The sequence below is a fragment of the Phalangium opilio genome, unplaced genomic scaffold (assembly GCF_054372755.1).
Source record: "Phalangium opilio isolate 3A_F unplaced genomic scaffold, DU_Popi_V2 ptg000043l_1, whole genome shotgun sequence".
Lineage (NCBI taxonomy): Eukaryota > Metazoa > Arthropoda > Arachnida > Opiliones > Phalangiidae > Phalangium > Phalangium opilio.
This window is the reverse complement of record NW_028324167.1, coordinates 4,607,600-4,630,378: the sequence shown is the minus strand read 5'-3', so window position 1 is coordinate 4,630,378 and position 22,779 is coordinate 4,607,600. Positions and strand designations below refer to the sequence as shown.

General features: G+C 39.7%; 53 non-coding genes across 53 annotated transcripts; all 53 read left to right on the top strand.

The window, feature by feature from the left end:
* Positions 1-80: 80 nt before the first annotated feature.
* TRNAR-ACG (transfer RNA arginine (anticodon ACG)) lies at positions 81-153 on the top strand. The gene has a single exon. It is a non-coding gene; the product is annotated as a tRNA-Arg (tRNA).
* Positions 154-1,046: 893 nt separating this feature from the next.
* Positions 1,047-1,119, top strand: TRNAR-UCG (transfer RNA arginine (anticodon UCG)). Its single transcript has one exon. It is a non-coding gene; the product is annotated as a tRNA-Arg (tRNA).
* A 91-nt stretch (positions 1,120-1,210) lies between these two features.
* On the top strand, positions 1,211-1,283 carry TRNAR-ACG (transfer RNA arginine (anticodon ACG)). The gene has a single exon. It is a non-coding gene; the product is annotated as a tRNA-Arg (tRNA).
* Positions 1,284-2,820: 1,537 nt separating this feature from the next.
* TRNAR-UCG (transfer RNA arginine (anticodon UCG)) lies at positions 2,821-2,893 on the top strand. The gene has a single exon. It is a non-coding gene; the product is annotated as a tRNA-Arg (tRNA).
* A 91-nt stretch (positions 2,894-2,984) lies between these two features.
* Positions 2,985-3,057, top strand: TRNAR-ACG (transfer RNA arginine (anticodon ACG)). Its single transcript has one exon. It is a non-coding gene; the product is annotated as a tRNA-Arg (tRNA).
* A 406-nt stretch (positions 3,058-3,463) lies between these two features.
* TRNAR-UCG (transfer RNA arginine (anticodon UCG)) lies at positions 3,464-3,536 on the top strand. The gene has a single exon. It is a non-coding gene; the product is annotated as a tRNA-Arg (tRNA).
* A 91-nt stretch (positions 3,537-3,627) lies between these two features.
* On the top strand, positions 3,628-3,700 carry TRNAR-ACG (transfer RNA arginine (anticodon ACG)). The gene has a single exon. It is a non-coding gene; the product is annotated as a tRNA-Arg (tRNA).
* A 413-nt stretch (positions 3,701-4,113) lies between these two features.
* Positions 4,114-4,186, top strand: TRNAR-ACG (transfer RNA arginine (anticodon ACG)). The gene has a single exon. It is a non-coding gene; the product is annotated as a tRNA-Arg (tRNA).
* Positions 4,187-5,079: 893 nt separating this feature from the next.
* Positions 5,080-5,152, top strand: TRNAR-UCG (transfer RNA arginine (anticodon UCG)). The gene has a single exon. It is a non-coding gene; the product is annotated as a tRNA-Arg (tRNA).
* A 577-nt stretch (positions 5,153-5,729) lies between these two features.
* On the top strand, positions 5,730-5,802 carry TRNAR-UCG (transfer RNA arginine (anticodon UCG)). The gene has a single exon. It is a non-coding gene; the product is annotated as a tRNA-Arg (tRNA).
* A 419-nt stretch (positions 5,803-6,221) lies between these two features.
* Positions 6,222-6,294, top strand: TRNAR-ACG (transfer RNA arginine (anticodon ACG)). Its single transcript has one exon. It is a non-coding gene; the product is annotated as a tRNA-Arg (tRNA).
* A 255-nt stretch (positions 6,295-6,549) lies between these two features.
* On the top strand, positions 6,550-6,622 carry TRNAR-ACG (transfer RNA arginine (anticodon ACG)). Its single transcript has one exon. It is a non-coding gene; the product is annotated as a tRNA-Arg (tRNA).
* Positions 6,623-8,005: 1,383 nt separating this feature from the next.
* Positions 8,006-8,078, top strand: TRNAR-ACG (transfer RNA arginine (anticodon ACG)). The gene has a single exon. It is a non-coding gene; the product is annotated as a tRNA-Arg (tRNA).
* A 412-nt stretch (positions 8,079-8,490) lies between these two features.
* TRNAR-ACG (transfer RNA arginine (anticodon ACG)) lies at positions 8,491-8,563 on the top strand. Its single transcript has one exon. It is a non-coding gene; the product is annotated as a tRNA-Arg (tRNA).
* Positions 8,564-8,812: 249 nt separating this feature from the next.
* TRNAR-UCG (transfer RNA arginine (anticodon UCG)) lies at positions 8,813-8,885 on the top strand. Its single transcript has one exon. It is a non-coding gene; the product is annotated as a tRNA-Arg (tRNA).
* Positions 8,886-9,134: 249 nt separating this feature from the next.
* TRNAR-ACG (transfer RNA arginine (anticodon ACG)) lies at positions 9,135-9,207 on the top strand. Its single transcript has one exon. It is a non-coding gene; the product is annotated as a tRNA-Arg (tRNA).
* Positions 9,208-9,620: 413 nt separating this feature from the next.
* TRNAR-UCG (transfer RNA arginine (anticodon UCG)) lies at positions 9,621-9,693 on the top strand. Its single transcript has one exon. It is a non-coding gene; the product is annotated as a tRNA-Arg (tRNA).
* Positions 9,694-10,100: 407 nt separating this feature from the next.
* On the top strand, positions 10,101-10,173 carry TRNAR-UCG (transfer RNA arginine (anticodon UCG)). Its single transcript has one exon. It is a non-coding gene; the product is annotated as a tRNA-Arg (tRNA).
* Positions 10,174-10,592: 419 nt separating this feature from the next.
* On the top strand, positions 10,593-10,665 carry TRNAR-ACG (transfer RNA arginine (anticodon ACG)). Its single transcript has one exon. It is a non-coding gene; the product is annotated as a tRNA-Arg (tRNA).
* A 91-nt stretch (positions 10,666-10,756) lies between these two features.
* TRNAR-UCG (transfer RNA arginine (anticodon UCG)) lies at positions 10,757-10,829 on the top strand. Its single transcript has one exon. It is a non-coding gene; the product is annotated as a tRNA-Arg (tRNA).
* Positions 10,830-12,054: 1,225 nt separating this feature from the next.
* TRNAR-ACG (transfer RNA arginine (anticodon ACG)) lies at positions 12,055-12,127 on the top strand. The gene has a single exon. It is a non-coding gene; the product is annotated as a tRNA-Arg (tRNA).
* A 413-nt stretch (positions 12,128-12,540) lies between these two features.
* On the top strand, positions 12,541-12,613 carry TRNAR-ACG (transfer RNA arginine (anticodon ACG)). The gene has a single exon. It is a non-coding gene; the product is annotated as a tRNA-Arg (tRNA).
* A 249-nt stretch (positions 12,614-12,862) lies between these two features.
* Positions 12,863-12,935, top strand: TRNAR-UCG (transfer RNA arginine (anticodon UCG)). Its single transcript has one exon. It is a non-coding gene; the product is annotated as a tRNA-Arg (tRNA).
* A 249-nt stretch (positions 12,936-13,184) lies between these two features.
* TRNAR-UCG (transfer RNA arginine (anticodon UCG)) lies at positions 13,185-13,257 on the top strand. Its single transcript has one exon. It is a non-coding gene; the product is annotated as a tRNA-Arg (tRNA).
* Positions 13,258-13,664: 407 nt separating this feature from the next.
* TRNAR-UCG (transfer RNA arginine (anticodon UCG)) lies at positions 13,665-13,737 on the top strand. The gene has a single exon. It is a non-coding gene; the product is annotated as a tRNA-Arg (tRNA).
* Positions 13,738-14,156: 419 nt separating this feature from the next.
* TRNAR-ACG (transfer RNA arginine (anticodon ACG)) lies at positions 14,157-14,229 on the top strand. The gene has a single exon. It is a non-coding gene; the product is annotated as a tRNA-Arg (tRNA).
* Positions 14,230-14,320: 91 nt separating this feature from the next.
* On the top strand, positions 14,321-14,393 carry TRNAR-ACG (transfer RNA arginine (anticodon ACG)). Its single transcript has one exon. It is a non-coding gene; the product is annotated as a tRNA-Arg (tRNA).
* A 91-nt stretch (positions 14,394-14,484) lies between these two features.
* TRNAR-UCG (transfer RNA arginine (anticodon UCG)) lies at positions 14,485-14,557 on the top strand. Its single transcript has one exon. It is a non-coding gene; the product is annotated as a tRNA-Arg (tRNA).
* A 571-nt stretch (positions 14,558-15,128) lies between these two features.
* TRNAR-ACG (transfer RNA arginine (anticodon ACG)) lies at positions 15,129-15,201 on the top strand. The gene has a single exon. It is a non-coding gene; the product is annotated as a tRNA-Arg (tRNA).
* Positions 15,202-15,292: 91 nt separating this feature from the next.
* Positions 15,293-15,365, top strand: TRNAR-ACG (transfer RNA arginine (anticodon ACG)). The gene has a single exon. It is a non-coding gene; the product is annotated as a tRNA-Arg (tRNA).
* A 91-nt stretch (positions 15,366-15,456) lies between these two features.
* On the top strand, positions 15,457-15,529 carry TRNAR-UCG (transfer RNA arginine (anticodon UCG)). Its single transcript has one exon. It is a non-coding gene; the product is annotated as a tRNA-Arg (tRNA).
* Positions 15,530-15,936: 407 nt separating this feature from the next.
* TRNAR-UCG (transfer RNA arginine (anticodon UCG)) lies at positions 15,937-16,009 on the top strand. Its single transcript has one exon. It is a non-coding gene; the product is annotated as a tRNA-Arg (tRNA).
* Positions 16,010-16,100: 91 nt separating this feature from the next.
* TRNAR-ACG (transfer RNA arginine (anticodon ACG)) lies at positions 16,101-16,173 on the top strand. Its single transcript has one exon. It is a non-coding gene; the product is annotated as a tRNA-Arg (tRNA).
* A 255-nt stretch (positions 16,174-16,428) lies between these two features.
* TRNAR-ACG (transfer RNA arginine (anticodon ACG)) lies at positions 16,429-16,501 on the top strand. Its single transcript has one exon. It is a non-coding gene; the product is annotated as a tRNA-Arg (tRNA).
* A 91-nt stretch (positions 16,502-16,592) lies between these two features.
* On the top strand, positions 16,593-16,665 carry TRNAR-ACG (transfer RNA arginine (anticodon ACG)). The gene has a single exon. It is a non-coding gene; the product is annotated as a tRNA-Arg (tRNA).
* A 91-nt stretch (positions 16,666-16,756) lies between these two features.
* Positions 16,757-16,829, top strand: TRNAR-UCG (transfer RNA arginine (anticodon UCG)). Its single transcript has one exon. It is a non-coding gene; the product is annotated as a tRNA-Arg (tRNA).
* A 407-nt stretch (positions 16,830-17,236) lies between these two features.
* Positions 17,237-17,309, top strand: TRNAR-UCG (transfer RNA arginine (anticodon UCG)). The gene has a single exon. It is a non-coding gene; the product is annotated as a tRNA-Arg (tRNA).
* Positions 17,310-17,564: 255 nt separating this feature from the next.
* On the top strand, positions 17,565-17,637 carry TRNAR-UCG (transfer RNA arginine (anticodon UCG)). The gene has a single exon. It is a non-coding gene; the product is annotated as a tRNA-Arg (tRNA).
* A 91-nt stretch (positions 17,638-17,728) lies between these two features.
* TRNAR-UCG (transfer RNA arginine (anticodon UCG)) lies at positions 17,729-17,801 on the top strand. The gene has a single exon. It is a non-coding gene; the product is annotated as a tRNA-Arg (tRNA).
* A 407-nt stretch (positions 17,802-18,208) lies between these two features.
* Positions 18,209-18,281, top strand: TRNAR-UCG (transfer RNA arginine (anticodon UCG)). The gene has a single exon. It is a non-coding gene; the product is annotated as a tRNA-Arg (tRNA).
* A 255-nt stretch (positions 18,282-18,536) lies between these two features.
* TRNAR-UCG (transfer RNA arginine (anticodon UCG)) lies at positions 18,537-18,609 on the top strand. The gene has a single exon. It is a non-coding gene; the product is annotated as a tRNA-Arg (tRNA).
* A 419-nt stretch (positions 18,610-19,028) lies between these two features.
* Positions 19,029-19,101, top strand: TRNAR-ACG (transfer RNA arginine (anticodon ACG)). The gene has a single exon. It is a non-coding gene; the product is annotated as a tRNA-Arg (tRNA).
* Positions 19,102-19,192: 91 nt separating this feature from the next.
* On the top strand, positions 19,193-19,265 carry TRNAR-ACG (transfer RNA arginine (anticodon ACG)). Its single transcript has one exon. It is a non-coding gene; the product is annotated as a tRNA-Arg (tRNA).
* Positions 19,266-19,514: 249 nt separating this feature from the next.
* On the top strand, positions 19,515-19,587 carry TRNAR-UCG (transfer RNA arginine (anticodon UCG)). The gene has a single exon. It is a non-coding gene; the product is annotated as a tRNA-Arg (tRNA).
* Positions 19,588-20,006: 419 nt separating this feature from the next.
* TRNAR-ACG (transfer RNA arginine (anticodon ACG)) lies at positions 20,007-20,079 on the top strand. The gene has a single exon. It is a non-coding gene; the product is annotated as a tRNA-Arg (tRNA).
* Positions 20,080-20,170: 91 nt separating this feature from the next.
* TRNAR-ACG (transfer RNA arginine (anticodon ACG)) lies at positions 20,171-20,243 on the top strand. Its single transcript has one exon. It is a non-coding gene; the product is annotated as a tRNA-Arg (tRNA).
* Positions 20,244-20,821: 578 nt separating this feature from the next.
* Positions 20,822-20,894, top strand: TRNAR-ACG (transfer RNA arginine (anticodon ACG)). The gene has a single exon. It is a non-coding gene; the product is annotated as a tRNA-Arg (tRNA).
* Positions 20,895-20,985: 91 nt separating this feature from the next.
* Positions 20,986-21,058, top strand: TRNAR-ACG (transfer RNA arginine (anticodon ACG)). The gene has a single exon. It is a non-coding gene; the product is annotated as a tRNA-Arg (tRNA).
* Positions 21,059-21,149: 91 nt separating this feature from the next.
* On the top strand, positions 21,150-21,222 carry TRNAR-UCG (transfer RNA arginine (anticodon UCG)). The gene has a single exon. It is a non-coding gene; the product is annotated as a tRNA-Arg (tRNA).
* A 407-nt stretch (positions 21,223-21,629) lies between these two features.
* On the top strand, positions 21,630-21,702 carry TRNAR-UCG (transfer RNA arginine (anticodon UCG)). Its single transcript has one exon. It is a non-coding gene; the product is annotated as a tRNA-Arg (tRNA).
* Positions 21,703-22,121: 419 nt separating this feature from the next.
* Positions 22,122-22,194, top strand: TRNAR-ACG (transfer RNA arginine (anticodon ACG)). Its single transcript has one exon. It is a non-coding gene; the product is annotated as a tRNA-Arg (tRNA).
* A 91-nt stretch (positions 22,195-22,285) lies between these two features.
* On the top strand, positions 22,286-22,358 carry TRNAR-ACG (transfer RNA arginine (anticodon ACG)). Its single transcript has one exon. It is a non-coding gene; the product is annotated as a tRNA-Arg (tRNA).
* Positions 22,359-22,449: 91 nt separating this feature from the next.
* Positions 22,450-22,522, top strand: TRNAR-UCG (transfer RNA arginine (anticodon UCG)). Its single transcript has one exon. It is a non-coding gene; the product is annotated as a tRNA-Arg (tRNA).
* Positions 22,523-22,779: the final 257 nt, after the last annotated feature.

The following is a 22,779-nucleotide window of genomic DNA, read 5'->3' as shown; positions in this document are numbered from 1 at the left end:
TAAAGATGATTATTAGAGTATATTGGAAGGAAAATTTATAATATTGCAATGCTTCAATAGCATCTAGGTAAACAACTAACGGGCTTGTGGCGCAATGGATAACGCGTCTGCCTACGGAGCAGAAGATTCAAGGTTCGAGTCCTGGCAAGCTCGGTTTTAACATTCAAAGATGATTATTAGAGTGTAACGGAAGGAAAATTTATAATATTGCAATGCTTCAATAGCATTTTTATCAACTTCTAACGGGCTTGAGGCGCAATGGATAACGCGTCTGTCTACGGAGCAGAAGATTCAAGGTTCGAGTCCTGGCAAGCTCGGTCTTTATTTCAGTAAAAGATCTTTTATTCGTCATAAAAAATGCATAAATACAATGTTTGGAAAGTTTTTTATAGTACGAAGCAAGGGCTTCTAGCGTAATGGATAACGCGTCTGCCTTCGAAGCAGAAGATTCTAGGTTCGTGTCGTGGCAAGCTTGGTGTTTATTTTAGTAAAAGATCTTCTATGCGTCCTTAAAACGCATAAATACAATGTTTGGAAAAGTTTTTTATAGTACGAAGCAAAGGCTTGTAGCGTAATGGATAACGCGTCTGCCTTCGAAGCAGAAGATTCCACGTTCGAGTCCTGGCAAGCTCAGATTTAACATTTAAAGATGATTATTAGAGTATATTGGAAGGAAAATTTATAATATTGCAATTCTTCAATAGCATTTTGATCAACCTCTAACGGGCTTGTGGCGCAATCGATAACGCGTCCGCCTACGGAGCAGAAGACTCCAGGTTCGAGTCCCGGCAACCTCGGATTTAGCATTCAAAGATTATTATTAGAGTGTAACGGAAGGAAAATTTATAATATTGCAATGCTTCAATAGCATTTTGATCAACCTCTAACGGGCTTGAGGCGCAATGGATAACGCGTCTGCCTACGGAGCAGAAGATTCCAGGTTTGAGTCCTGGCAAACTCGGTCTTTATTTTAGTAAAAGATTTTTTATGGTTCCTTAAAACGCATAAATACAATGTTTGGAAAAGTTTTTTATAGTACGAAGCAAGGGCTTGTAGCGTAATGGATAACGCGTCTGCCTTCGAAGCAGAAGATTCCACGTTCGAGTCCTGGCAAGCTCGGATTTAACATTTAAAGATGAGTATTAGAGTATATTGGAAGGAAAATTTATAATATTGCAATGCTTCAATAGCATCTAGATAAACAACTAACGGGCTTGTGGCGCAATGGATAACGCGTCTGCCTACGGAGCAGAAGACTCCAGGTTCGAGTCATGGCAAGCTCGGATTTAACCTTTAAAGATGATTATTAGAGTGTAACGGAAGGAAAATTTATAATATTTCAATGCTTCAATAGCATTTTTATCAACTTCTAACGGGCTTGAGGCGCAATGGATAACGCGTCTGCCTAGGGAGCAGAAGATTCAAGGTTCGAGTCCTGGCAAGCTCGGTCTTTATTTCAGTAAAAGATCTTTTATGCGTCATAAAAAATGCATAAATACAATGTTTGGAAAGTTTTTTATAGTACGAAGCAAGGGCTTCTAGCGTAATGGATAACGCGTCTGCCTTCGAAGCAGAAGATTCCAGGTTCGTGTCGTGGCAAGCTCGATGTTTAATTTAGTAAAAGATCTTTTATGCGTCCTTAAAACTCATAAATACAATGTTTGGAAAAGTTTTTTATAGTACGAAGCAAAGGCTTGTAGCGTAATGGATAACGCGTCTGCTTTCGAAGCAGAAGATTCCACGTTCGAGTCCTGGCAAGCTCGGATTTAACATTCAAAGATGATTATTAGAGTATAACGGAAGGAAAATTTATAATATTGCAATGCTTCAATAGCATTTTGATCAACCTCTCACGGGCTTGAAGCGCAATGGATAACGCGTCTGTCTACGGAGCAGAAGATTCAAGGTTCGAGTCCTGGCAAGCTCGGTCTTTATTTCAGTAAAAGATCTTTTATGCGTCATAAAAAATGCATAAATACAATGTTTGGAAAGTTTTTTATAGTACGAAGCAAGGGCTTCTAGCGTAATGGATAACGCGTCTGCCTTCGAAGCAGAAGATTCTAGGTTCGTGTCGTGGCAAGCTTGGTGTTTATTTTAGTAAAAGATCTTCTATGCGTCCTTAAAACGCATAAATACAATGTTTGGAAAAGTTTTTTATAGTACGAAGCAAAGGCTTGTAGCGTAATGGATAACGCGTCTGCCTTCGAAGCAGAAGATTCCACGTTCGAGTCCTGGCAAGCTCAGATTTAACATTTAAAGATGATTATTAGAGTATATTGGAAGGAAAATTTATAATATTGCAATTCTTCAATAGCATTTTGATCAACCTCTAACGGGCTTGTGGCGCAATCGATAACGCGTCCGCCTACGGAGCAGAAGACTCCAGGTTCGAGTCCCGGCAACCTCGGATTTAGCATTTAAAGATTATTATTAGAGTGTAACGGAAGGAAAATTTATAATATTGCAATGCTTCAATAGCATCTAGATAAACAACTAACGGGCTGTGGCGCAATGGATAACGCGGCTGCCTACGGAGCAGAAGACTCCAGGTTCGAATCCTGACAAGCTCGGTTTTAACATTCAAAGATGATTATTAGAGTATAACGGAAGGAAAATTTATAATATTGCAATGCTTCAATAGCATTTTGATCAACCTCTCACGGGCTTGAAGCGCAATGGATAACGCGTCTGCCTACGGAGCAGAAGATTCCAGGTTTGAGTCCTGGCAAGCTTGGTGTTTATTTTAGTAAAAAGATCTTTTATGCGTCCTTAAAACGCATAAATACAATGTTTGGAAAAGTTTTTTATAGTACGAAGCAAGGGCTTGTAGCGTAATGGATAACGCGTCTGCCTTCGAAGCAGAAGATTCCACGTTCGAGTCCTGGCAAGCTCGGATTTAACATTTAAAGATGAGTATTAGAGTATATTGGAAGGAAAATTTATAATATTGCAATGCTTCAATAGCATCTAGATAAACAACTAACGGGCTTGTGGCGCAATGGATAACGCGTCTGCCTACGGAGCAGAAGACTCCAGGTTCGAGTCATGGCAAGCTCGGATTTAACCTTTAAAGATGATTATTAGAGTGTAACGGAAGGAAAATTTATAATATTTCAATGCTTCAATAGCATTTTTATCAACTTCTAACGGGCTTGAGGCGCAATGGATAACGCGTCTGCCTAGGGAGCAGAAGATTCAAGGTTCGAGTCCTGGCAAGCTCGGTCTTTATTTCAGTAAAAGATCTTTTATGCGTCATAAAAAATGCATAAATCCAATGTTTGGAAAGTTTTTTATAGTACGACCAAGGGCTTCTAGCGTAATGGATAACGCGTCTGCCTTCGAAGCAGAAGATTCCAGGTTTGAGTCCTGGCAAACTCGGTCTTTATTTTAGTAAAAGATCTTTTATGGTTCCTTAAAACGCATAAATACAATGTTTGGAAAAGTTTTTTATAGTACGTAGCAAGGGCTTGTAGCGTAACGGATAACGCGTCTGCCTTCGAAGCAGAAGATTCCACGTTCGAGTCCTGGCAAGCTCGGATTTAACATTTAAAGATGATTATTAGAGTATATTGGAAGGAAAATTTATAATATTGCAATGCTTCAATAGCATCTAGGTAAACAACTAACGGGCTTGTGGCGCAATGGATAACGCGTCTGCCTACGGAGCAGAAGATTCAAGGTTCGAGTCCTGGCAAGCTCGGTTTTAACATTCAAAGATGATTATTAGAGTGTAACGGAAGGAAAATTTATAATATTGCAATGCTTCAATAGCATTTTGATCAACTTCTAACGGGCTTGAGCCGCAATGGATAACGCGTCTGCCTACGGAGCAGAAGATTCAAGGTTCGAGTCCTGGCAAGCTCGTTGTTTATTTTAGTAAAAGATCTTTTATGCGTTTTAAAAACGCATAAATACAATGTTTGGAAAAGTTTTTTATAGTAGGAAGCAAGGGCTTCTAGCGTAATGGATAACGCGTCTGCCTTCGAAGCAGAAGATTCCACGTTCGAGTCCTAGCAAGCTCGGATTTAACATTTAAAGATGATTAATAGAGTATATTGGAAGGAAAATTTATAATATTGCAATGCTTCAATAGCATTTTGATCAACCTCTAACGGGCTTGTGGCGCAATGGATAACGCGTCTGCCTACGGAGCAGAAGACTCCAGGTTCGAGTCATGGCAAGCTCGGATTTAACATTTAAAGATGATTATAACAGTGTAATGGAAGGAAAATTTATAATATTGCAATGCTTCAATAGCATTTTGATCAACCTCTAACGGGCTTGAGGCGCAATGGATAACGCGTCTGCCTACGGAGCAGATGATTCAAGGTTCGAGTCCTGGCAAGCTCGGTGTTTAATTTAGTAAAAGATCTTTTATGCGTCCTAAAAACGCATAAATACAATTTTTGGAAAAGTTTTTTATAGTACGAAGCAAGGGCATGTAGCGTAATGGATAACGCGTCTGCCTTCGAAGCAGAAGATTCCACGTTCGAGTCCTAGCAAGCTCGGGTTTAACATTTTAAGATTATTATTAGAGTATATTGGAAGGAAAATTTATAATATTGCAATGCTTCAATAGCATCTAGATAAACATTTAACGGACTTGTGGCGCAATGGATAACGCGTCTGCCTTCGAAGCAGAAGATTCCAGGTTCGAGTCCTAGCAAGCTCGTTGTTTATTTTAGTAAAAGATCTTTTATGCGTCCTAAAAATGCATAAATACAATGTTTGGAAAAGTTTTTTGTAGTACGAAGCAAGGGCTTGTAGCGTAATGGATAAAGCGTCTGCCTTCGAAGTAGAAGACTCCAGGCTCGAGTCCTGGCAAGCTCGGATTTAACATTTAAAGATGATTATTACAGTATAACGGAAGGAGAATTTGTAATATTGCAATGCTTCCATAGCATTTTGATCAACCTCTAACGGGCTTGAGGCGCAATGGATAACGCGTCTGCCTACGGAGCAGAAGATTCCAGGTTTGAGTCCTGTCAAGCTCGGTGTTTATTTTAGTAAAAGATCTTTTATGCGTCCTTAAAACGCATAAATACAATGTTTGGAAAAGTTTTTTGTAGTACGTAGCAAGGGCTTGTAGCGTAATGGATAACGCGTCTGCCTTCGAAGCAGAAGATTCCAGGTTCGAGTCCTGGCAAGCTCGGATTTAACATTTAAAGATGATTATTAGAGTATAGCGGAAGGAAAATTTATAATATTGTAATGCTTCAATAGCATCTAGATAAATCACTAACAGGCTTGTGGCGCAATGGATAACGCGTCTGCCAACGGAGCAGAAGATTCCAGGTTCGAGTCCTGGCAAGCTCGGTTTTAACATTCAAAGATGATTATTAGAGTATAGCGGAAGGAAAATTTATAATATTGTAATGCTTCAATAGCATCTAGATAAACAACTAACGGGCTTGTAGCGTAATGGATAACGCGTCTGCCTTCGAAGCAGAAAATTCCACGTTCGAGTCCTGGAAAGCTCGGATTTAACATTTAAAGATGATTATCAGAGTATATTGGAAGGAAAATTTATAATATTGCAATGCTTCAATAGCATCTAGATAAACATCTAACGGACTTGTGGCGCAATGGATAACGCGTCTGCCTTCGAAGCAGAAGATTCCAGGTTCGAGTCCTGTCAAGCTCGGTGTTTATTTTAGTAAAAGATCTTTTATGCGTCCTTAAAACGCATAAATACAATGTTTGGAAAAGTTTTTTGTAGTACGTAGCAAGGGCTTGTAGCGTAATGGATAACGCGTCTGCCTTCGAAGCAGAAGATTCCAGGTTCGAGTCCTGGCAAGCTCGGATTTAACATTTAAAGATGATTATTAGAGTATAGCGGAAGGAAAATTTATAATATTGTAATGCTTCAATAGCATCTAGATAAATCACTAACAGGCTTGTGGCGCAATGGATAACGCGTCTGCCAACGGAGCAGAAGATTCCAGGTTCGAGTCCTGGCAAGCTCGGTTTTAACATTCAAAGATGATTATTAGAGTATAGCGGAAGGAAAATTTATAATATTGTAATGCTTCAATAGCATCTAGATAAACAACTAACGGGCTTGTAGCGTAATGGATAACGCGTCTGCCTTCGAAGCAGAAAATTCCACGTTCGAGTCCTGGAAAGCTCGGATTTAACATTTAAAGATGATTATCAGAGTATATTGGAAGGAAAATTTATAATATTGCAATGCTTCAATAGCATTTTGATCAACCTCTAACGGGCTTGTGGCGCAATGGATAACGCGTCTGCCTACGGAGCAGAAGATTCCAGGTTCGAGTCCTGGCAAGCTCGGTTTTAACATTCAAAGATGATTATTAGAGTATAGCGGAAGGAAAATTTATAATATTGTAATGCTTCAATAGCATCTAGATAAACAACTAACGGGCTTGTAGCGTAATGGATAACGCGTCTGCCTTCGAAGCAGAAAATTCCACGTTCGAGTCCTGGAAAGCTCGGATTTAACATTTAAAGATGATTATCAGAGTATATTGGAAGGAAAATTTATAATATTGCAATGCTTCAATAGCATTTTGATCAACCTCTAACGGGCTTGTGGCGCAATGGATAACGCGTCTGCCTACGGAGCAGAAGATTCCAGGTTCGAGTCCTGGCAAGCTCGGTTTTAACATTCAAAGATGATTATTAGAGTATAGCGGAAGGAAAATTTATAATATTGTAATGCTTCAATAGCATCTACATAAACAACTAACGGGCTTGTGGCGCAATGGATAACGCGTCTGCCTACGGAGCAGAAGATTTAAGGTTCGATTCCTGGCAAGCTCGGTTTTAACATTCAAAGATGATTATTAGAGTGTAACGGAAGGAAAATTTATAATATTGCAATGCTTCAATAGCATTTTGATCAACCTCTAACGGGCTGGTGGCGCAATGGATAACGCGTCTGCCTACGGAGCAGAAGATTCCAGGTTCGAGTCCTGGCAAGGTCGGTTTTAACATTCAAAGATGATTATTAGAGTATAACGGAAGGAAAATTTATAATATTGCAATGCTTCAATAGCATTTTGATCAACCTCTAACGGGCTTGAGGCGCAATGGATAACGCGTCTGCCTACGGAGCAGAAGATTCCAGGTTTGAGTCCTGGCAAGCTCGGTGTTAATTTTAGTAAAACATCTTTTATGCGTCATAAAAAATGCATAAATCCAATGTTTGGAAAGTTTTTTATAGTACGACCAAGGGCTTCTAGCGTAATGGATAACGCGTCTGCCTTCGAAGCAGAAGATTCCACGTTCGAGTCCTAGCAAGCTCGGATTTAACATTTTAAGATTATTATTAGAGTATATTGGAAGGAAAACTTATAAAATTGCAATGCTTCAATAGCATCTAGATAAACAATTAACGGGCTTGTGGCGCAATGGATAACGCGTCTGCCTACGGAGCAGAAGATTCAAGGTTCGAGTCCTGGCAATCTCGGTTTTAACATTCAAAGATGATTATTAGAGTGTAACGGAAGGAAAATTTATAATATTGCAATGCTTCAATAGCATTTTGATCAACTTCTAACGGGCTTGAGGCGCAATGGATAACGCGTCTGCCTACGGATCAGAAGATTCAAGGTTCGAGTCCTGGCAAGCTCGGTCTTTATTTCAGTAAAAGATCTTTTATGCGTCATAAAAAATGCATAAATCCAATGTTTGGAAAGTTTTTTATAGTACGACCAAGGGCTTCTAGCGTAATGGATAACGCGTCTGCCTTCGAAGCAGAAGATTCCAGGTTTGAGTCCTGGCAAGCTCGGTCTTTATTTTAGTAAAAGATCTTTTATGGTTCCTTAAAACGCATAAATACAATGTTTGGAAAAGTTTTTTATAGTACATAGCAAGGGCTTGTAGCGTAACGGATAACGCGTCTGCCTTGGAAGCAGAAGATTCCACGTTCGAGTCCTGGCAAGCTCGGATTTAACATTTAAAGATGATTAGTAGAGTATATTGGAAGGAAAATTTATAATATTGCAATGCTTCAATAGCATCTAGGTAAACAACTAACGGGCTTGTGGCGCAATGGATAACGCGTCTGCCTACGGAGCAGAAGATTCAAGGTTCGAGTCCTGGCAAGCTCGGTTTTAACATTCAAAGATGATTATTAGAGTGTAACGGAAGGAAAATTTATAATATTGCAATGCTTCAATAGCATTTTGATCAACTTCTAACGGGCTTGAGCCGCAATGGATAACGCGTCTGCCTACGGAGCAGAAGATTCAAGGTTCGAGTCCTGGCAAGCTCGTTGTTTATTTTAGTAAAAGATATTTATGCGTCCTAAAAACGCATAAATACAATGTTTGGAAAAGTTTTTTATAGTACGAAGCAAGGGCTTGTAGCGTAATGGATAACGCGTCTGCCTTCGAAGCAGAAGATTCCACGTTCGAGTCCTAGCAAGCTCGGGTTTAACATTTTAAGATTATTATTAGAGTATATTGGAAGGAAAACTTATAAAATTGTAATGCTTCAATAGCATCTAGATAAACAATTAACGGGCTTGTGGCGCAATGGATAACGCGTCTGCCAACGGAGCAGAAGATTCCAGGTTCGAGTCCTGGCAAGCTCGGTTTTAACATTCAAAGATGATTATTAGAGTACAACGGAAGGAAAATTTATAATATTGCAATGCTTCAATAGCATTTTGATCAACCTCTAACGGGCTTGAGGCGCAATGGACAACGCGTCTGCCTACGGAGCAGATGATTCAAGGTTCGAGTCCTGGCAAGCTCGGTCTTTATTCAGTAAAAGATCATTTATGTGTCATAAAAAAATGCATAAATCCAATGTTTGGAAAGTTTTTTATAGTACGAAGCAAGGGCTTCTAGCGTAATGGATAACGCGTCTGCCTTCGAAGCAGAAGATTCCAGGTTCGAGTCCTGGCAAGCTCGTTGTTTATTTTAGTGAAAGATCTTTTATGCGTCCTAAAAACGCATAAATACAATGTTTGGAAAAGTTTTTTATAGAACGAAGCAAGGGCTTGTAGCGTAATGGATAACGCGTCTGCCTTCGAAGCAGAAGATTCCACGTTCGAGTCCTAGCAAGCTCGGATTTAACATTTAAAGACGATTAATAGAGTATATTGGAAGGAAAATTTATAATATTGCAATGCTTCAATAGCATTTTGATCAACCTCTAACGGGCTTGTGGCGCAATGGATAACGCGTCTGCCTACGGAGCAGAAGACTCCAGGTTCGAGTCATGGCAAGCTCGGATTTAACATTTAAAGATGATTATAACAGTGTAATGGAAGGAAAATTTATAATATTGCAATGCTTCAATAGCATTTTGATCAACCTCTAACGGGCTTGAGGCGCAATGGATAACGCGTCTGCCTACGGAGCAGATGATTCAAGGTTCGAGTCCTGGCAAGCTCGGTGTTTAATTTAGTAAAAGATCTTTTATGCGTCCTAAAAACGCATAAATACAATGTTTGGAAAAGTTTTTTATAGTACGAAGCAAGGGCTTGTAGCGTAATGGATAACGCGTCTGCCTTCGAAGCAGAAGATTCCACGTTCGAGTCCTAGCAAGCTCGGGTTTAACATTTTAAGATTATTATTAGAGTATATTGGAAGGAAAATTTATAATATTGCAATGCTTCAATAGCATCTAGATAAACATCTAACGGACTTGTGGCGCAATGGATAACGCGTCTGCCTTCGAAGCAGAAGATTCCAGGTTCAAGTCCTGGCAAGCTCGTTGTTTATTTTAGTAAAAGATCTTTTATGCGTCCTAAAAATGCATAAATACAATGTTTGGAAAAGTTTTTTGTAGTACGAAGCAAGGGCTTGTAGCGTAATGGATAAAGCGTCTGCCTTCGAAGTAGAAGACTCCAGGCTCGAGTCCTGGCAAGCTCGGATTTAACATTTAAAGATGATTATTACAGTATAACGGAAGGAAAATTTGTAATATTGCAATGCTTCCATAGCATTTTGATCAACCTCTAACGGGCTTGAGGCGCAATGGATAACGCGTCTGCCTACGGAGCAGAAGATTCCAGGTTTGAGTCCTGTCAAGCTCGGTGTTTATTTTAGTAAAAGATCTTTTATGCGTCCTTAAAACGCATAAATACAATGTTTGGAAAAGTTTTTTGTAGTACGTAGCAAAAGCTTGTAGCGTAATGGATAACGCGTCTGCCTTCGAAGCAGAAGATTCCAGGTTCGAGTCCTGGCAAGCACGGATTTAACATTTAAAGATGATTATTAGAGTATAGCGGAAGGAAAATTTATAATATTGTAATGCTTCAATAGCATCTAGATAAATCACTAACAGGCTTGTGGCGCAATGGATAACGCGTCTGCCAACGGAGCAGAAGATTCCAGGTTCGAGTCCTGGCAAGCTCGGTTTTAACATTCAAAGATGATTATTAGAGTATAGCGGAAGGAAAATTTATAATATTGTAATGCTTCAATAGCATCTAGATAAACAACTAACGGGCTTGTAGCGTAATGGATAACGCGTCTGCCTTCGAAGCAGAAAATTCCACGTTCGAGTCCTGGAAAGCTCGGATTTAACATTTAAAGATGATTATCAGAGTATATTGGAAGGAAAATTTATAATATTGCAATGCTTCAATAGCATTTTGATCAACCTCTAACGGGCTTGTGGCGCAATGGATAACGCGTCTGCCTACGGAGCAGAAGATTCCAGGTTCGAGTCCTGGCAAGCTCGGTTTTAACATTCAAAGATGATTATTAGAGTATAGCGGAAGGAAAATTTATAATATTGTAATGCTTCAATAGCATCTAGATAAACAACTAACGGGCTTGTAGCGTAATGGATAACGCGTCTGCCTTCGAAGCAGAAGATTCCACGTTCGAGTCCTGGCAAGCTCGGATTTAACATTTAAAGATGATTATTAGAGTATATTAGAAGGAAAATTTATAATATTGCAATGCTTCAATAGCATCTACATAAACAACTAACGGGCTTGTGGCGCAATGGATAACGCGTCTGCCTACGGAGCAGAAGATTTAAGGTTCGATTCCTGGCAAGCTCGGTTTTAACATTCAAAGATGATTATTAGAGTGTAACGGAAGGAAAATTTATAATATTGCAATGCTTCAATAGCATTTTGATCAACCTCTAACGGGCTGGTGGCGCAATGGATAACGCGTCTGCCTACGGAGCAGAAGATTCCAGGTTCGAGTCCTGGCAAGGTCGGTTTTAACATTCAAAGATGATTATTAGAGTATAACGGAAGGAAAATTTATAATATTGCAATGCTTCAATAGCATTTTGATCAACCTCTAACGGGCTTGAGGCGCAATGGATAACGCGTCTGCCTACGGAGCAGAAGATTCCAGGTTTGAGTCCTGGCAAGCTCGGTGTTAATTTTAGTAAAACATCTTTTATGCGTCATAAAAAATGCATAAATCCAATGTTTGGAAAGTTTTTTATAGTACGACCAAGGGCTTCTAGCGTAATGGATAACGCGTCTGCCTTCGAAGCAGAAGATTCCACGTTCGAGTCCTAGCAAGCTCGGATTTAACATTTTAAGATTATTATTAGAGTATATTGGAAGGAAAACTTATAAAATTGCAATGCTTCAATAGCATCTAGATAAACAATTAACGGGCTTGTGGCGCAATGGATAACGCGTCTGCCTACGGAGCAGAAGATTCAAGGTTCGAGTCCTGGCAATCTCGGTTTTAACATTCAAAGATGATTATTAGAGTGTAACGGAAGGAAAATTTATAATATTGCAATGCTTCAATAGCATTTTGATCAACTTCTAACGGGCTTGAGGCGCAATGGATAACGCGTCTGCCTACGGATCAGAAGATTCAAGGTTCGAGTCCTGGCAAGCTCGGTCTTTATTTCAGTAAAAGATCTTTTATGCGTCATAAAAAATGCATAAATCCAATGTTTGGAAAGTTTTTTATAGTACGACCAAGGGCTTCTAGCGTAATGGATAACGCGTCTGCCTTCGAAGCAGAAGATTCCAGGTTTGAGTCCTGGCAAACTCGGATTTAACATTTAAAGATGATTATTAGAGTATATTGGAAGGAAAATTTATAATATTGCAATGCTTCAATAGCATCTAGGTAAACAACTAACGGGCTTGTGGCGCAATGGATAACGCGTCTGCCTACGGAGCAGAAGATTCAAGGTTCGAGTCCTGGCAAGCTCGGTTTTAACATTCAAAGATGATTATTAGAGTGTAACGGAAGGAAAATTTATAATATTGCAATGCTTCAATAGCATTTTGATCAACTTCTAACGGGCTTGAGCCGCAATGGATAACGCGTCTGCCTACGGAGCAGAAGATTCAAGGTTCGAGTCCTGGCAAGCTCGTTGTTTATTTTAGTAAAAGATCTTTTATGCGTCCTAAAAACGCATAAATACAATGTTTGGAAAAGTTTTTTATAGTACGAAGCAAGGGCTTGTAGCGTAATGGATAACGCGTCTGCCTTCGAAGCAGAAGATTCCACGTTCGAGTCCTAGCAAGCTCGGGTTTAACATTTTAAGATTATTATTAGAGTATATTGGAAGGAAAACTTATAAAATTGTAATGCTTCAATAGCATCTAGATAAACAATTAACGGGCTTGTGGCGCAATGGATAACGCGTCTGCCAACGGAGCAGAAGATTCCAGGTTCGAGTCCTGGCAAGCTCGGTTTTAACATTCAAAGATGATTATTAGAGTACAACGGAAGGAAAATTTATAATATTGCAATGCTTCAATAGCATTTTGATCAACCTCTAACGGGCTTGAGGCGCAATGGACAACGCGTCTGCCTACGGAGCAGATGATTCAAGGTTCGAGTCCTGGCAAACTCGGTCTTTATTCAGTAAAAGATCATTTATGTGTCATAAAAAAATGCATAAATCCAATGTTTGGAAAGTTTTTTATAGTACGAAGCAAGGGCTTCTAGCGTAATGGATAACGCGTCTGCCTTCGAAGCAGAAGATTCCAGGTTCGAGTCCTGGCAAGCTCGTTGTTTATTTTAGTGAAAGATCTTTTATGCGTCCTAAAAACGCATAAATACAATGTTTGGAAAAGTTTTTTATAGTACGAAGCAAGGGCTTGTAGCGTAATGGATAACGCGTCTGCCTTCGAAGCAGAAGATTCCACGTTCGAGTCCTAGCAAGCTCGGGTTTAACATTTTAAGATTATTATTAGAGTATATTGGAAGGAAAATTTATAATATTGCAATGCTTCAATAGCATCTAGATAAACATCTAACGGACTTGTGGCGCAATGGATAACGCGTCTGCCTTCGAAGCAGAAGATTCCAGGTTCGAGTCCTGGCAAGCTCGTTGTTTATTTTAGTAAAAGATCTTTTATGCGTCCTAAAAATGCATAAATACAATGTTTGGAAAAGTTTTTTGTAGTACGAAGCAAGGGCTTGTAGCGTAATGGATAAAGCGTCTGCCTTCGAAGTAGAAGACTCCAGGCTCGAGTCCTGGCAAGCTCGGATTTAACATTTAAAGATGATTATTACAGTATAACGGAAGGAAAATTTGTAATATTGCAATGCTTCCATAGCATTTTGATCAACCTCTAACGGGCTTGAGGCGCAATGGATAACGCGTCTGCCTACGGAGCAGAAGATTCCAGGTTTGAGTCCTGTCAAGCTCGGTGTTTATTTTAGTAAAAGATCTTTTACGCGTCCTTAAAAGGCATAAATACAATGTTTGGAAAAGTTTTTTGTAGTACGTAGCAAGGGCTTGTAGCGTAATGGATAACGCGTCTGCCTTCGAAGCAGAAGATTCCAGGTTCGAGTCCTGGCAAGCTCGGATTTAACTTTTAAAGATGATTATTAGAGTATAGCGGAAGGAAAATTTATAATATTGTAATGCTTCAATAGCATCTAGATAAATCACTAACAGGCTTGTGGCGCAATGGATAACGCGTCTGCCAACGGAGCAGAAGATTCCAGGTTCGAGTCCTGGCAAGCTCGGTTTTAACATTCAAAGATGATTATTAGAGTATAGCGGAAGGAAAATTTATAATATTGTAATGCTTCAATAGCATCTAGATAAACAACTAACGGGCTTGTAGCGTAATGGATAACGCGTCTGCCTTCGAAGCAGAAAATTCCACGTTCGAGTCCTGGAAAGCTCGGATTTAACATTTAAAGATGATTATCAGAGTATATTGGAAGGAAAATTTATAATATTGCAATGCTTCAATAGCATTTTGATCAACCTCTAACGGGCTTGTGGCGCAATGGATAACGCGTCTGCCTACGGAGCAGAAGACTCCAGGTTCGAGTCCCGGCAAGCTCGGATTTAACATTTAAAGATGATTATTAGAGTTTAACGGAAGGAAAATTTATAATATTGCAATGCTTCAATAGCATTTTGATCAACCTCTAACGGGCTTGAGGCGCAATGGATAACGCGTCTGCCTACGAAGCAGAAGACTCCAGGTTCGAGTCCTGGCAAGCTCGGATTTAACATTTAAAGAATATTATTAGAGTGTAACGGAAGGAAAATTTATAATATTGCAATGCTTCAATAGCATCTAGATAAACATCTAACGGACTTGTGGCGCAATGGATAACGCGTCTGCCTTCGAAGCAGAAGATTCCAGGTTCGAGTCCTGGCAAGCTCGTTGTTTATTTTAGTAAAAGATCTTTTATGCGTCCTAAAAATGCATAAATACAATGTTTGGAAAAGTTTTTTGTAGTACGAAGCAAGGGCTTGTAGCGTAATGGATAAAGCGTCTGCCTTCGAAGTAGAAGACTCCAGGCTCGAGTCCTGGCAAGCTCGGATTTAACATTTAAAGATGATTATTACAGTATAACGGAAGGAAAATTTGTAATATTGCAATGCTTCCATAGCATTTTGATCAACCTCTAACGGGCTTGAGGCGCAATGGATAACGCGTCTGCCTACGGAGCAGAAGATTCCAGGTTTGAGTCCTGTCAAGCTCGGTGTTTATTTTAGTAAAAGATCTTTTATGCGTCCTTAAAACGCATAAATACAATGTTTGGAAAAGTTTTTTGTAGTACGTAGCAAGGGCTTGTAGCGTAATGGATAACGCGTCTGCCTTCGAAGCAGAAAATTCCACGTTCGAGTCCTGGAAAGCTCGGATTTAACATTTAAAGATGATTATCAGAGTATATTGGAAGGAAAATTTATAATATTGCAATGCTTCAATAGCATTTTGATCAACCTCTAACGGGCTTGTGGCGCAATGGATAACGCGTCTGCCTACGGAGCAGAAGACTCCAGGTTCGAGTCCCGGCAAGCTCGGATTTAACATTTAAAGATGATTATTAGAGTTTAACGGAAGGAAAATTTATAATATTGCAATGCTTCAATAGCATTTTGATCAACCTCTAACGGGCTTGAGGCGCAATGGATAACGCGTCTGCCTACGAAGCAGAAGACTCCAGGTTCGAGTCCTGGCAAGCTCGGATTTAACATTTAAAGAATATTAATAGAGTGTAACGGAAGGAAAATTTATAATATTGCAATGCTTCAATAGCATCTAGATAAACATCTAACGGACTTGTGGCGCAATGGATAACGCGTCTGCCTTCGAAGCAGAAGATTCCAGGTTCGAGTCCTGGCAAGCTCGTTGTTTATTTTAGTAAAAGATCTTTTATGCGTCCTAAAAATGCATAAATACAATGTTTGGAAAAGTTTTTTGTAGTACGAAGCAAGGGCTTGTAGCGTAATGGATAAAGCGTCTGCCTTCGAAGTAGAAGACTCCAGGCTCGAGTCCTGGCAAGCTCGGATTTAACATTTAAAGATGATTATTACAGTATAACGGAAGGGAAATTTGTAATATTGCAATGCTTCCATAGCATTTTGATCAACCTCTAACGGGCTTGAGGCGCAATGGATAACGCGTCTGCCTACGGAGCAGAAGATTCCAGGTTTGAGTCCTGTCAAGCTCGGTGTTTATTTTAGTAAAAGATCTTTTATGCGTCCTTAAAACGCATAAATACAATGTTTGGAAAAGTTTTTTGTAGTACGTAGCAAGGGCTTGTAGCGTAATGGATAACGCGTCTGCCTTCGAAGCAGAAGATTCCAGGTTCGAGTCCTGGCAAGCTCGGATTTAACATTTAAAGATGATTATTAGAGTATAGCGGAAGGAAAATTTATAATATTGTAATGCTTCAATAGCATCTAGATAAATCACTAACGGGCTTGTGGCGCAATGGATAACGCGTCTGCCAACGGAGCAGAAGATTCCAGGTTCGAGTCCTGGCAAGCTCGGTTTTAACATTCAAAGATGATTATTAGAGTATAGCGGAAGGAAAATTTATAATATTGTAATGCTTCAATAGCATCTAGATAAACAACTAACGGGCTTGTAGCGTAATGGATAACGCGTCTGCCTTCGAAGCAGAAAATTCCACGTTCGAGTCCTGGAAAGCTCGGATTTAACATTTAAAGATGATTATTAGGGTATATTGGAAGGAAAATTTATAATATTGCAATGCTTCAATAGCATTTTGATCAACCTCTAACGGGCTTGTGGCGCAATGGATAACGCGTCTGCCTACGGAGCAGAAGACTCCAGGTTCGAGTCCCGGCAAGCTCGGATTTAACATTTAAAGATGATTATTAGAGTTTAACGGAAGGAAAATTTATAATATTGCAATGCTTCAATAGCATTTTGATCAACCTCTAACGGGCTTGAGGCGCAATGGATAACGCGTCTGCCTACGAAGCAGAAGACTCCAGGTTCGAGTCCTGGCAGGCTCGGATTTAACATTTAAAGAATATTATTAGAGTGTAACGGAAGGAAAATTTATAATATTGCAATGCTTCAATAGCATCTAGATAAACATCTAACGGACTTGTGGCGCAATGGATAACGCGTCTGCCTTCGAAGCAGAAGATTCCAGGTTCGAGTCCTGGCAAGCTCGTTGTTTATTTTAGTAAAAGATCTTTTATGCGTCCTAAAAATGCATAAATACAATGTTTGGAAAAGTTTTTTGTAGTACGAAGCAAGGGCTTGTAGCGTAATGGATAAAGCTTCTGCCTTCGAAGTAGAAGACTCCAGGCTCGAGTCCTGGCAAGCTCGGATTTAACATTTAAAGATGATTATTACAGTATAACGGAAGGAAAATTTGTAATATTGCAATGCTTCCATAGCATTTTGATCAACCTCTAACGGGCTTGAGGCGCAATGGATAACGCGTCTGCCTACGGAGCAGAAGATTCCAGGTTTGAGTCCTGTCAAGCTCGGTGTTTATTTTAGTAAAAGATCTTTTATGCGTCCTTAAAACGCATAAATACAATGTTTGGAAAAGTTTTTTGTAGTACGTAGCAAGGGCTTGTAGCGTAATGGATAACGCGTCTGCCTTCGAAGCAGAAGATTCCAGGTTCGAGTCCTGGCAATCTCGGATTTAACATTTAAAGATGATTATTAGAGTATAGCGGAAGGAAAATTTATAATATTGTAATGCTTCAATAGCATCTAGATAAATCACTTACGGGCTTGTGGCGCAATGGATAACGCGTCTGCCAACGGAGCAGAAGATTCCAGGTCCGAGTCCTGGCAAGCTCGGTTTTAACATTCAAAGATGATTATTAGAGTATAGCGGAAGGAAAATTTATAATATTGTAATGCTTCAATAGCATCTAGATAAACAACTAACGGGCTTGTAGCGTAATGGATAACGCGTCTGCCTTCGAAGCAGAAAATTCCAGGTTCGAGTCCTGGCAAGCTCGGATTTAACATTTAAAGATGATTATTAGAGTATAGCGGAAGGAAAATTTATAATATTGTAATGCTTCAATAGCATCTAGATAAATCACTTACGGGCTTGTGGCGCAATGGATAACGCGTCTGCCTTCGAAGCAGAAGATTCCAGGTTCGAGTCCTGGCAAGCTCGTTGTTTATTTTAGTAAAAGATCTTTTATGCGTCCTAAAAATGCATAAATACAATGTTTGGAAAAGTTTTTTGTAGTACGAAGCAAGGGCTTGTAGCGTAATGGATAAAGCTTCTGCCTTCGAAGTAGAAGACTCCAGGCTCGAGTCCTGGCAAGCTCGGATTTAACATTTAAAGATGATTATTACAGTATAACGGAAGGAAAATTTGTAATATTGCAATGCTTCCATAGCATTTTGATCAACCTCTAACGGGCTTGAGGCGCAATGGATAACGCGTCTGCCTACGGAGCAGAAGATTCCAGGTTTGAGTCCTGTCAAGCTCGGTGTTTATTTTAGTAAAAGATCTTTTATGCGTCCTTAAAACGCATAAATACAATGTTTGGAAAAGTTTTTTGTAGTACGTAGCAAGGGCTTGTAGCGTAATGGATAACGCGTCTTCCTTCGAAGCAGAAGATTCCAGGTTCGAGTCCTGGCAAGCTCGGATTTAACATTTAAAGATGATTATTAGAGTATAGCGGAAGGAAAATTTATAATATTGTAATGCTTCAATAGCATCTAGATAAATCACTTACGGGCTTGTGGCGCAATGGATAACGCGTCTGCCAACGGAGCAGAAGATTCCAGGTCCGAGTCCTGGCAAGCTCGGTTTTAACATTCAAAGATGATTATTAGAGTATAGCGGAAGGAAAATTTATAATATTGTAATGCTTCAATAGCATCTAGATAAACAACTAACGGGCTTGTAGCGTAATGGATAACGCGTCTGCCTTCGAAGCAGAAAATTCCAGGTTCGAGTCCTGGCAAGCTCGGATTTAACATTTAAAGATGATTATTAGAGTATAGCGGAAGGAAAATTTATAATATTGTAATGCTTCAATAGCATCTAGATAAATCACTTACGGGCTTGTGGCGCAATGGATAACGCGTCTGCCAACGGAGCAGAAGATTCCAGGTCCGAGTCCTGGCAAGCTCGGTTTTAACATTCAAAGATGATTATTAGAGTATAGCGGAAGGAAAATTTATAATATTGTAATGCTTCAATAGCATCTAGATAAACAACTAACGGGCTTGTAGCGTAATGGATAACGCGTCTGCCTTCGAAGCAGAAAATTCCACGTTCGAGTCCTGGAAAGCTCGGATTTAACATTTAAAGATGATTATTAGGGTATATTGGAAGGAAAATTTATAATATTGCAATGCTTCAATAGCATTTTGATCAACCTCTAACGGGCTTGTGGCGCAATGGATAACGCGTCTGCCTACGGAGCAGAAGACTCCAGGTTCGAGTCCCGGCAAGCTCGGATTTAACATTTAAAGATGATTATTAGAGTTTAACGGAAGGAAAATTTATAATATTGCAATGCTTCAATAGCATTTTGATCAACCTCTAACGGGCTTGAGGCGCAATGGATAACGCGTCTGCCTACGAAGCAGAAGACTCCAGGTTCGAGTCCTGGCAAGCTCGGATTTAACATTTAAAGAATATTATTAGAGTGTAACGGAAGGAAAATTTATAATATTGCAATGCTTCAATAGCATCTAGATAAACATCTAACGGACTTGAGGCGCAATGGATAACGCGTCAGCCTACGGAGCAGAAGATTCCAGGTTTGAGTCCTGTCAAGCTCGGTGTTTATTTTAGTAAAAGATCTTTTATGCGTCCTTAAAACGCATAAATACAATGTTTGGAAAAGTTTTTTGTAGTACTTAGCAAGGGCTTGTAGCGTAATGGATAACGCGTCTGCCTTCGAAGCAGAAGATTCCAGGTTCGAGTCCTGGCAAGCTCGGATTTAACATTTAAAGATGATTATTAGAGTATAGCGGAAGGAAAATTTATAATATTGTAATGCTTCAATAGCATCTAGATAAATCACTTACGGGCTTGTGGCGCAATGGATAACGCGTCTGCCAACGGAGCAGAAGATTCCAGGTCCGAGTCCTGGCAAGCTCGGTTTTAACATTCAAAGATGATTATTAGAGTATAGCGGAAGGAAAATTTATAATATTGTAATGCTTCAATAGCATCTAGATAAACAACTAACGGGCTTGTAGCGTAATGGATAACGCGTCTGCCTTCGAAGCAGAAAATTCCACGTTCGAGTCCTGGAAAGCTCGGATTTAACATTTAAAGATGATTATTAGAGTATATTGGAAGGAAAATTTATAATATTGCAATGCTTCAATAGCATTTTGATCAACCTCTAACGGGCTTGTGGCGCAATGGATAACGCGTCTGCCTACGGAGCAGAAGACTCCAGGTTCGAGACCCGGCAAGCTCGGATTTAACATTTAAAGATGATTATTAGAGTTTAACGGAAGGAAAATTTATAATATTGCAATGCTTCAATAGCATTTTGATCAACCTCTAACGGGCTTGAGGCGCAATGGATAACGCGTCTGCCTACGAAGCAGAAGACTCCAGGTTCGAGTCCTGGCAAGCTCGGATTTAACATTTAAAGAATATTATTAGAGTGTAACGGAAGGAAAATTTATAATATTGCAATGCTTCAATAGCATTTTGATCAACTTCTAACGGGCTTGAGGCGCAATGGATAACGCGTCTGCCTACGGAGCAGACGATTCAAGGTTCGAGTCCTTGCAAGCTCGGTCTTTATTTCAGTAAAAGATCTTTTATGCGTCATAAAAAAATGCATAAATACAATGTTTCGAAAGTTTTTTATTGTACGAAGCAAGGGCTTCTAGCGTGATGGATATCGCGTCTGCCTTAGAAGTAGTAGATTCCAGGTTCGAGTCCTGGCAAGCTCGGTTTTAACATTCAAAGATGATTATTAGAGTATAGCGGAAGGAAAATTTATAATATTGTAATGCTTCAATAGCATCTAGATAAACAACTAACGGGCTTGTAGCGTAATGGATAACGCGTCTGCCTTCGAAGCAGAAAATTCCACGTTCGAGTCCTGGAAAGCTCGGATTTAACATTTAAAGATGATTATTAGGGTATATTGGAAGGAAAATTTATAATATTGCAATGCTTCAATAGCATTTTGATCAACCTCTAACGGGCTTGTGGCGCAATGGATAACGCGTCTGCCTACGGAGCAGAAGACTCCAGGTTCGAGTCCCGGCAAGCTCGGATTTAACATTTAAAGATGATTATTAGAGTTTAACGGAAGGAAAATTTATAATATTGCAATGCTTCAATAGCATTTTGATCAACCTCTAACGGGCTTGAGGCGCAATGGATAACGCGTCTGCCTACGAAGCAGAAGACTCCAGGTTCGAGTCCTGGCAAGCTCGGATTTAACATTTAAAGAATATTATTAGAGTGTAACGGAAGGAAAATTTATAATATTGCAATGCTTCAATAGCATCTAGATAAACATCTAACGGACTTGTGGCGCAATGGATAACGCGTCTGCCTTCGAAGCAGAAGATTCCAGGTTCGAGTCCTGGCAAGCTCGTTGTTTATTTTAGTAAAAGATCTTTTATGCGTCCTAAAAATGCATAAATACAATGTTTGGAAAAGTTTTTTGTAGTACGAAGCAAGGGCTTGTAGCGTAATGGATAAAGCTTCTGCCTTCGAAGTAGAAGACTCCAGGCTCGAGTCCTGGCAAGCTCGGATTTAACATTTAAAGATGATTATTACAGTATAACGGAAGGAAAATTTGTAATATTGCAATGCTTCCATAGCATTTTGATCAACCTCTAACGGGCTTGAGGCGCAATGGATAACGCGTCTGCCTACGGAGCAGAAGATTCCAGGTTTGAGTCCTGTCAAGCTCGGTGTTTATTTTAGTAAAAGATCTTTTATGCGTCCTTAAAACGCATAAATACAATGTTTGGAAAAGTTTTTTGTAGTACGTAGCAAGGGCTTGTAGCGTAATGGATAACGCGTCTGCCTTCGAAGCAGAAGATTCCAGGTTCGAGTCCTGGCAAGCTCGGATTTAACATTTAAAGATGATTATTAGAGTATAGCGGAAGGAAAATTTATAATATTGTAATGCTTCAATAGCATCTAGATAAATCACTTACGGGCTTGTGGCGCAATGGATAACGCGTCTGCCAACGGAGCAGAAGATTCCAGGTCCGAGTCCTGGCAAGCTCGGTTTTAACATTCAAAGATGATTATTAGAGTATAGCGGAAGGAAAATTTATAATATTGTAATGCTTCAATAGCATCTAGATAAACAACTAACGGGCTTGTAGCGTAATGGATAACGCGTCTGCCTTCGAAGCAGAAAATTCCACGTTCGAGTCCTGGAAAGCTCGGATTTAACATTTAAAGATGATTATTAGAGTATATTGGAAGGAAAATTTATAATATTGCAATGCTTCAATAGCATTTTGATCAACCTCTAACGGGCTTGTGGCGCAATGGATAACGCGTCTGCCTACGGAGCAGAAGACTCCAGGTTCGAGTCCCGGCAAGCTCGGATTTAACATTTAAAGATGATTATTAGAGTTTAACGGAAGGAAAATTTATAATATTGCAATGCTTCAATAGCATTTTGATCAACCTCTAACGGGCTTGAGGCGCAATGGATAACGCGTCTGCCTACGAAGCAGAAGACTCCAGGTTCGAGTCCTGGCAAGCTCGGATTTAACATTTAAAGAATATTATTAGAGTGTAACGGAAGGAAAATTTATAATATTGCAATGCTTCAATAGCATCTAGATAAACATCTAACGGACTTGTGGCGCAATGGATAACGCGTCTGCCTTCGAAGCAGAAGATTCCAGGTTCGAGTCCTGGCAAGCTCGTTGTTTATTTTAGTAAAAGATCTTTTATGCGTCCTAAAAATGCATAAATACAATGTTTGGAAAAGTTTTTTGTAGTACGAAGCAAGGGCTTGTAGCGTAATGGATAAAGCGTCTACTTTCGAAGTAGAAGACTCCAGGCTCGAGTCCTGGCAAGCTCGGATTTAACATTTAAAGATGATTATTACAGTATAACGGAAGGAAAATTTGTAATATTGCAATGCTTCCATAGCATTTTGATCAACCTCTAACGGGCTTGA